Raw genomic sequence first — 9,499 nt, 5'->3', positions numbered from 1 at the left:
TGTATATTATTTGATGAGTTTGGACATATGCATAAATCCATGAGACAATTAACACAATCAAGGTAATAGACATATCTGTCCCCTCCAAAAGCTTCCTTGTGTCCCATTTTTTCTGTGTGTGGTAAGAACACTTAACATGAAATTGACCCTCTTAACTAATTTTAAGTGCTTAACATTATTGTTAACTACAGACACTATTTGTACAGCAGATTTCTCGAATTTATTCATCTTGTATAACTGAAAATTCATACCTGTTGAACAACAGCTCCCCATTTCTCCCTTTCCCCAGCCCCTGGCAACCAACATTCTATTCTCTGCTTCCATGAGTCTGATTATTTTAGATACCTCATATAAATGGAATTATGCAGTATTTGTCCTTCTGTGACTGGCTTATTTACTTAGCGTATTGTCCTCCAGGTTCATCCCTGTTGCCACAATGGTAGAACCCCCTTCTTCTTTTAAAGTTGAAAATATTCCATTGTAAATATATACTACATGCTTTGAACCATTCATCTGTTGATGAACATTCTGGGAAAAGCTTCTTGACACTGATCTTGGCAATGATTTATTGGCTATGACACCAAAAGCACAGACCACAGAAGCAAAAATAGACAAGTAGAACTACATCAAAATAAAAAGCTCCTGCACAGCAAAGGAAACAACCAACAGAATGGAAAGGTAACCAATGGAATGGGAGAAAATATTTGCAAATCATAGATCTGGTAAGGGGTAAATATCCAAAATTTATAAGGAATTCCCACAACTAAGTAGCAAATAAACCAAATAACTCCATCAAGAAATGGGCAAAGAACTTGAATATACATTTTCCAAAGAACACATATGAACGGCCAAAATGTATATGAAAAGGTACTCATCATCGCTCATCATCAGGGCAATGCAAATCAAAATCACAAAGAGATATCACCTCACACCTGTTAGGATGCTTAGTTTCAAAAATATAAAGGTAACAAGTACTGGGGAGAATATGGAGAAATTGGATCTCTTGTACACTGTTGGTGGGAATACAAAATGGTATAGAGTCACTATGGAAAACAGTATGGAGGCTTCTCGAAAAATTAAAAATAGAACTATCATATGATTTAGCAATCCCACTTCTGAATGGATATATGTATATATATATGTATATATATGTGTGTGTGTGTGTATATATATATGTATAAGAGAACTGAAATCAGGATCTCAAAAAGATTGCACTCTCATGTTCATTGAAGCATTATTCACAATTGCCAAGATATAGAAAAACATTTTCAAGAATTATTTTAAAAACTGTGCCTTTGAAGAAGAGATAGTGTGGTAATTAGTAACAGAAGTCAGGTGGAGAAAGGTGAGTTTGGTTTTGCTTTTCTTTTTTGCTTTACTCTTCTTTATTATTTTTCCCAATTTGGAAGATTTTAGAATGTTTAAAAAAGATAGTGGAAAAGATCCAGATTAGAGAAGGTATTGAACAAAATAAGGATCCTTAGAGAGTGCAAGGTGATGCAATCCAAATCAGGAGTAAGGGAATTGGGTTTAGTAGGAATAGAGCTTCTGTTCTGTTAAATTACCAGAGGAGATAAAGATGGCAGCAGATGTAGTAACTCTATTATGTTAATTAACAGGAAAGTTCTCCTCATGTTTTTTCTTTTCTTTTCTGTGAATTAAAAGAGATTATCTCCTGATATTATAGCAAATGGTGGGGACATGCCATTTAAGAATAGTGCAATAGCTGAATCACTTCGTTATACAGCAGAAACTAACACAACATTGTAACGCAATTATACTCCAATAAAGATTAAAAAAAAAAAAAGAATAGTGCAGAAAGAGAGAACAAAGTGTAAAGAGTGGGAAATGATGGGTCCAGATTAATGTAGCAGAATTAAAGGGCAATATTAAAGAACCTTTTAGGTTAGTGATCATGAATTTATAAAGCAAACAATCTAAACTATTATACACTTTACTTGGGAAGACTTTGAAAGCTGGAGATCAAGAAAAGAGAAAGCAATGGTTTGGGTTGATCCAGCATAATTAAAAGACACTGGAACAGGGCTAGGGACAAACACACTATTAGATAATGGACATTGGAATGTAAGAGAGTAAGGGGAGATACAAAGGCAGTATCAGGAGAAAGCAAGGGAGTAAACAGACTTGCGTCAAAGTACTATCATAGTGGTGGGGTATTTGAACAAGTGAACTGGAATGTGAGAAGTTATTGTAAAGGGATGGCATATTTGTGTGAATAATTTTGAAAGACTATTTCTTTTTCCAGCTCTGATTTTTATTTTAGAGGACTGACTCCTGAAAACTCGGTTTCCCAGGATTCACTGACAACTAGCTTCCAATTAATTTTGAGTAAAGGAAGGACTGGTGAGAGTTTGGAGGAAGGGGATAGGGGAGAACCCAGAATGCCCTCTTTCTTTGAGTTGTACATACAACTGAGGCTTCGTCTCCCTCATGCGTCCAATTCCTGCTCAAGGGCTTCTCCCTCCATGTTCCCAGCACCCACCAGCAGTCTCTACATTCATTCCAGTTCTGCTTAGGGGATTCAGTCTTTCCAAACTCTAGGTTGCCTTCCTATTTCATTGGACTCCAGCTTTTATAACTTTTGAAACAAGCTCCTTTTATTAAAATCTACTTTCTAAACTTCCTGAAGCAGATTTCCTGTCCTGCATGAGTAATCCCAGGAAAAAGATGCTCAAGATGGGACTCTGGAATAAAGTTTTGAGCTTGAATGTAGTAGTGACTCCATTGCCAATGCAAAGACAAGTGCTTCTTCCGAGTAGTGGAAACAATAAATAAATTACCGACAATATTTGCTTTGAACATATTGCCAGTTGAAGACAATACTTTTACATCTCAAGCAGCAGCTGATTTTGTCTATTACAGCAGTAATACCTACAAGCACCACGGGGACCATTAGCTGCTTCTTATAGCACCAGAGAGCTTACAAATGTTTACACTTAATGTTAAAAGGTGTTAGGTGTTTAAACTCTCAGATCGAGGCATGGGAAGACACAGAGAGCCACACTGAGGGCCTTAAAATTTTCTCATGTCTTAGAGCCACACAGCAGACATGGCTGAGGATCAAGTTTCAAATCTAAAAGTGTGGGTTGCAGAATTAAAATGCAAGTTCAACGTACATTTGTGCTAAGCCTCACAGATTAATATCAGGACGTTGATCAGGAAGAGTTGGGTATTAAGATAAGGATATATTGAGTATTTAGGATAAGTGCAGGTAGGCAGACTCAGATTCATATGAAAATTTTTAACCCAAATCTTCCTGTGGTTTCCTCGCCAAAGGAAGCCACCCTTCTTCCTCCCCATTTGAGGAAACTAACCTTCCCTTACTTAACATCTCTCTAAAGACCTTATCTAAATAGGTTAGTTTTCAAGGAAATTTCTACTTTTCTCAAGACCCACCCACATCAGCACTTATTGCATCCTAATAACTACAGCCAGATTCTACCAGGCCCCAGTAGGCAAGTATAATGTCCACCCTGGTAGGAGTTAGCATATACATCAAAAGAAATGCTATATCCTGCTAACGTGTATCAGCAGAAACCTGTAGAATGTGTGTGTGGCATATGTTTTTTTTGGGTTTTTTTGTTTGTTTTTTTGCGGTACGTGGGCCTCTCACTGTTGTGGCCTCTCCCGTTGCGGAGCACAGGCTCCGGACACGCAGGCTCAGCGGCCATGACTCACGGGCCCAGCCACTCCGCGGCATGTGGGATCTTACCGGACCGGGGCACGAACCCGTGTCCCCTGCATCGGCAGGCGGACTCTCAACCACTGCGCCACCAGGGAAGCCCCCCCCGTGCCTTTTAACAGGAACATTGGGTTACAAAGTAGCAGAGGTTAAGTGGTAGCATTTAATATGAGAAACAAGGTGAGTGCAATTATCATAAAGGTCAGCAGGGCAGAGTGGCAGTATTTTGACCCAAAGTGACTTCCAGCAGTAACAGATTGATCACATTTACACTGGGAATTACATTGATGAGCAGGCTTGACCTGTATAAATGAAAATAAAATTCAAGCACAATGAGCAGAAACCTGCATTGATTTTCCAGGAATGAAAATTACAGCCTCGCCCAGACCTAACCCAGAGACCAGGTGGTACAACAGCTCCAGGAACTTTGCTGCAACATTGTCAGAAGGACAGAGTGTGATCATGTTTTTCCTCCAGGTCCACCTCGAAGGGGTTTACAATGTCCAGGGGGAATGTTTAGAAGGAAAAGTGGGAAACTCAGAATTTTTCAGAGATTATTAAGATAAACTTACACACCTGAGGTTCCAAAACATCACTGTGGTCTTCAGGTCATAATAGGGCTTATGGAAGCCATGTGATAATTGGAATTTTGACACAAGCTCACCTCACTAGAAGTCTTGTGCAGTGACCTACACTATATTTCCCCATATCTGAATGTATTTTTGGAGTACACATACTTGGAAAATGACAGAACTCTCAACCAAGGTCAGTGCTATTAAGAACGGCTACTGCCTGACATCCATTAGGATAGCTATTATTAAAACAATAATAAGTAACAAGTATTCGCATGGATGTGTAGAAATCTGAACCCTTCTACATTGCAGTTCCTCAAAAAATTAAACAGAACTACCATACGATCTAGCTATTCTACTTCAGAGTATATATCCAAAGGAATTAAAAGCAGGGACTTGAACAGATGTTTGTAATTTCACGTTCTTAGCAGCATTATTCACAATAGCCAAAAGATGGAAACAACCTAAATGTCCATCAACAGAGGAATGGATAAACAAAATGTAGTATATACATACAATGGAATATTAATGACCCTTCAAAGGTAAAAAATTCTGACACACACTACGATACGGATGAACTTTGAAGACATTATGCTAAATGAAATAAGCCAGAACCGAAAACACAAATACTGTGATTCCAGTCATATGAGGTACTAGAGTAGTCAAATTTATATAGACAGATAATAGAATGGTGATTGCCAGGGTCTGGGTGCAGTGATGAATGGAGAGGTGTTGTTTCATGGGTACAGAGTTTCAGTTTGGGAAAATGAAAAAAGCCCTGGAGATGAATGGTAATGATGGTTGCACAACAACGTGAATGGACTTAATGCCACTAAATGGTACACCTAAACATGGTTAAGATGGTCACTTTTATGTCATGCATATTTTGCCACAACTGGAAAAAAATACATAGGAAGGGCCAAGTGGAAGCTCCTGGAACTGTCCCTACATGAAAACGATACCAAAAAATAGCAATAGCACATTATCTGGGGAATTGGCAGAGACTAAAATAACCATGCGGATGGGAATCTCCATCACCTGCCCCATTTAAATAATCTGTTTGGCCTGTAAAAAAGGCAAGTAAGTCATGGACAATGATTGTTGATTATCATAAGGTAATGAGGTACTAATTCTAATCAAAGCTGCTGGATTTTATGGGCCTTTTTTCCCGGAACAAATCAAAACATCTCTAACTCCTGATACACAGCTATTGATCTGGCGAATAGTTGTCTCCACATCAAACAGCAAAGGTAATGGAGCAGTTCACTTCTATCTGACAGAGACAGAAGTACACTCAAACTTTGTCTTACTTGAGTGCTATGCCAAGTCTCCCGATGTCTATAATATTATAGTCCATAGGGAGATTAGTCATCTGGATATCACCAAAGCATTATGATAGTCCATTGTATTGATGAGTTTATGGTGATTGGACATGAGAAAAAGTAGGAGGTACTCAAGTTGTGTCAGTAAGATACACAGATGTCAGAGTGGGAAATAAACTCCATGAAAATTTAGGATGTCAAATATATCACAGCCTAAGTATGATAATGCACACAAACAGAAACCAACCTCCAGAAAGCACTGAAAATCATGTTGATTTGTTTTAAAGATGGAGGCAGCACACAGCTAGGATTCCGAAAGATTTGTTACACACTCCCTTTCCTAAATCCCATTCCTGATAGTGACTGCTCTTTCCTTTTACCTCTTCTCTCCTGTCCTCACCCTTCCTTTATTGTTCCCTATCCTTCTTACCCCTCTGCCCTCTTTCATTCTTCCTCATAGAGAACAACCTGGGCTATTATTTGTATTCTTTACATTCTTTATATCTCTCTCCCGTCCACCCCCCACCTCAACAAAGGCCTTGTACCAATTAAGAAAGTAAACATTTCAAGTCTTCAGAGTATTGAGAGGAGAAAGGTTATGGGGAAATAGCAAATCCTGACAATTTAAATATTCTCTATATATCACATAAGTATATTTATCGTAAATAAATTCATACATGCAATAATAGTACAAATAGAAAATATTCACAAGCTACCAGACTGCCAAATTCTGCATGAGATACAAAATCACATACCTATACTATCTGCTTTTCAATTTATAATTAAAACCATGTTACCTCAGAATTTTAAAAATAGCATTTGGATAATTATAAAAAAAATTATAACTACATTAAAATTTTAAATTTCTGCACTTTTAAAGACACCATTAGAAAATGAAAGGGCAAGCCACAGATTCGAGAAAATATTCATGAGATATAGATATAGATATAGATATAGATATATACATAACATAGACTGGCATCCAGGATATGTAAGATGATCTTACAACTCAATAGTGAAGTAGTATTTGGGGGAAATACTACTTCAGAATTATAAGAAACAAATATTTGTGTTTAAGCCACCCAGCCTATAGTATTTTTTATTGAGATATAGTTGAAATATAACATTATGTAAGTGCAAGGTGTACACTTGTTGGTTTGATACATTTGTATATTGCAGTATGATTACCACCAGTAGCATTAGCTAACACCTCTATCATGTCACGCAATTATCATTTCTTTTTTGTGGTGAGAATAATTATGATCTAGTCTCTTAGCAACTTTGAAGTTTATAGTACAGTATTGTTGACTGTAATCACTATGTTGTGCATTAAATCTCCAGGGCTTATTTATCTATCAATACCAGTTGCAAGTTTATATCATTTGACCAACATTTTTCCAATTTCCCCACTCCCAGCCCCTGGACCACCATTCTACTCTTTGCTTTTATGACTTTGGCTTTTTTAGATTCCATATATAAGTGATATAAGACAGAAAAAGACAGTCTATGGTATTTTTGTCATAGCAGACCAAACAAAGGAGTATTTGGGAGATGCCATATCATGTAAGCTTTTTAGTCAATGGTGAGAAATATTGATTTTATTCAATTACAATAGGATAGTGCAATGCAGAGTTGGGTTTGGAGGCTTAAACATGGGAGAAAAATGATCTAATTTATTTTTTTAAGATTATCTATTGGGGGGGGTCTTTCCTGGTGGCGCAGTGGTTGAGAGTCCGCCTGCCGATGCAAGGGACACGGGTTCATCCACCGGTCTGGGAAGATCCCACATGCCGCGGAGCGGCTGGGCCCACGAGCCATGGCCACTGAGCCTGCGCATCCGGAGCCTGTGCTCCGCAACAGGAGAGGCCACAGCAGTGAGAGGCCCGCGTACGGCAAAAAAAAAAAAAAAAAAAAAAAAAGATTATCTATGGGGAGTTTCCTATAGACAAGTAAACAAGGATTCAAGAAGAAACTTTAGAAGGCCCTTTTTAAGAGTCCAGGTAACGGACAGCAGATTAAGGTGGTAAAAATAGAAAAACATTAACTAGCAATTAACTGAGAAACAGATTTTCAGGAACTAACCCCCACACATTTAGATAATTTATCTGAAATATGCTATTTGAAAATATAGCTTCTTAGGATGCATCATATCTCTGAAGGAAACGCTAAAATACCAATGGATTGATAGTCCAAGCAATGAAGATTTACTGAGTGTGTGTGTGTGTGTGTGTGTGTGTGTGTGTGTGTTCCTCAACTGTCCTAGGTTCAAGGAAAGGCAAATAGAAATAAAACCTTCATGTTGGAATACTGTCCCACAGTGAGTAAAGGTATCATGTACTTTTAAAATTGTATCTATTTAAACAAAGCCTAATATAATGGGAAAAATAAACTAGACCTGGAATCAAAAGACCTGAGTTTGAATCGCAGCTTGATTAATTAACAGAATATTAAGTTCGGGCAAGTTGTCCACATTTGATCAATTTCAGGTTCCTTATTTACAAAATGGTAGGCTGGATGGAGTGATCACTAGGCTCCCTTCTTGCATGAGATTTTGTTATTCTACAACACCATATTGGTATTCTCATTAAAGTGAATTTCAAGTGTTTGGTCAAGAAGAGGCTCGGGCTTCCCTGGTGGTGCAGTGGTTGAGAATCTGCCTACTAATGCAGGGGAAACGGATTCGAGCCCTGGTCTGGGAGGATCCCACATGCCGCGGAGCAACTAGGCCCGTGAGCCACAACTACTGAGCCTGCGCATCTGGAGCCTGTGCTCCGCAATGAGAGGGCGCGATAGTGAGAGGCCCGCGCACCACGATGAAGAGTGGCCCCCGCTTGCCACAACTAGAGAAAGCCCTTGCACAGAAACGAAGACCTGACACAGCAAAAATAAATAAATAAATTACTAAACTCCTACCCCCAACATCTTAAAAAAAAAAAAAAAAAAGAAGAGGCTCATTTACTTCTTTTATTTCAAATTTAATAATAATGTAAGCCCTCATCCCATCAGGCAAAGAAGAAACTCTACCATTTGTCATCATTCAAGAATCCATTTCTTTCGTTAGGTCACATGAACATTCTAGAGGCTTAAAATAACCCTAGAAAGTGTGGTAGAGGCTCTGTATTTGGGCCTTAAACAAAAGATACATCTTGTTGAACTTTCATGGTGGCTTTAAATCTGCTGACCCTACTGCTTCACTGATAAACTGGAATAACAGGAAAGTTGGTGCCTGAACCCACATTACTTGCATGAAGTGCATAACCACTGTTTCTGAAATCTTTCTGTATCTCTGGAGACATGCCCTATTTTCACACTGCCATAGTGAATGTTTAAGTTTTCTGCTACATGAAGATATGTCCCTCTCTCCAGCCTCGGGGACATCTATCCCTCTTCCTTTGGAGTCTCAATGGCTCTCCTCTGTTTCCTCTCTCTCTCTCTCACCTAACATTATTCTTTCAAAGTATTTGTGCTTTTCAAAGAACAAAGGAAAATCGGTCAATTCCAGGAAACACCAGCTTTTCACCCTAACACAAATCTCCCCTGAAGTAATTAACAGCAAATGTTAACTACCATCTTGAAGTGGTGGTAATAGAGTTATTGGGGAAAACAAACACAAATTAAAGCTTCAATAAATTATACTGCCATAACTACAAAGAATTAGCTCTTCAAGAAAACAGATTTATATATGGACAAAATCCTTGTTTTGGAGCCTCCTCACCAAATAGCCTTAGTCTTTAGGGGAACAATCAATGATCTGAAATCTATCCCTCACCAAACATACTTTGAAAAGTTCATTCTACTATACAGCTCATTAGATCGAACTTGCAATAAATCTTAACAGACTCAGAGAAGAAAATGTTTACTTAAAGTGGTAAATTTTTCAAAACTTCACGTGGAGCCTGACG

Source organism: Mesoplodon mirus, assembly GCF_964341445.2.
Source record: "Mesoplodon mirus genome assembly, chromosome: 7".
NCBI classification, from domain to species: Eukaryota; Metazoa; Chordata; class Mammalia; order Artiodactyla; family Ziphiidae; genus Mesoplodon; species Mesoplodon mirus.
Note: the sequence above shows the minus strand (reverse complement) of the source record.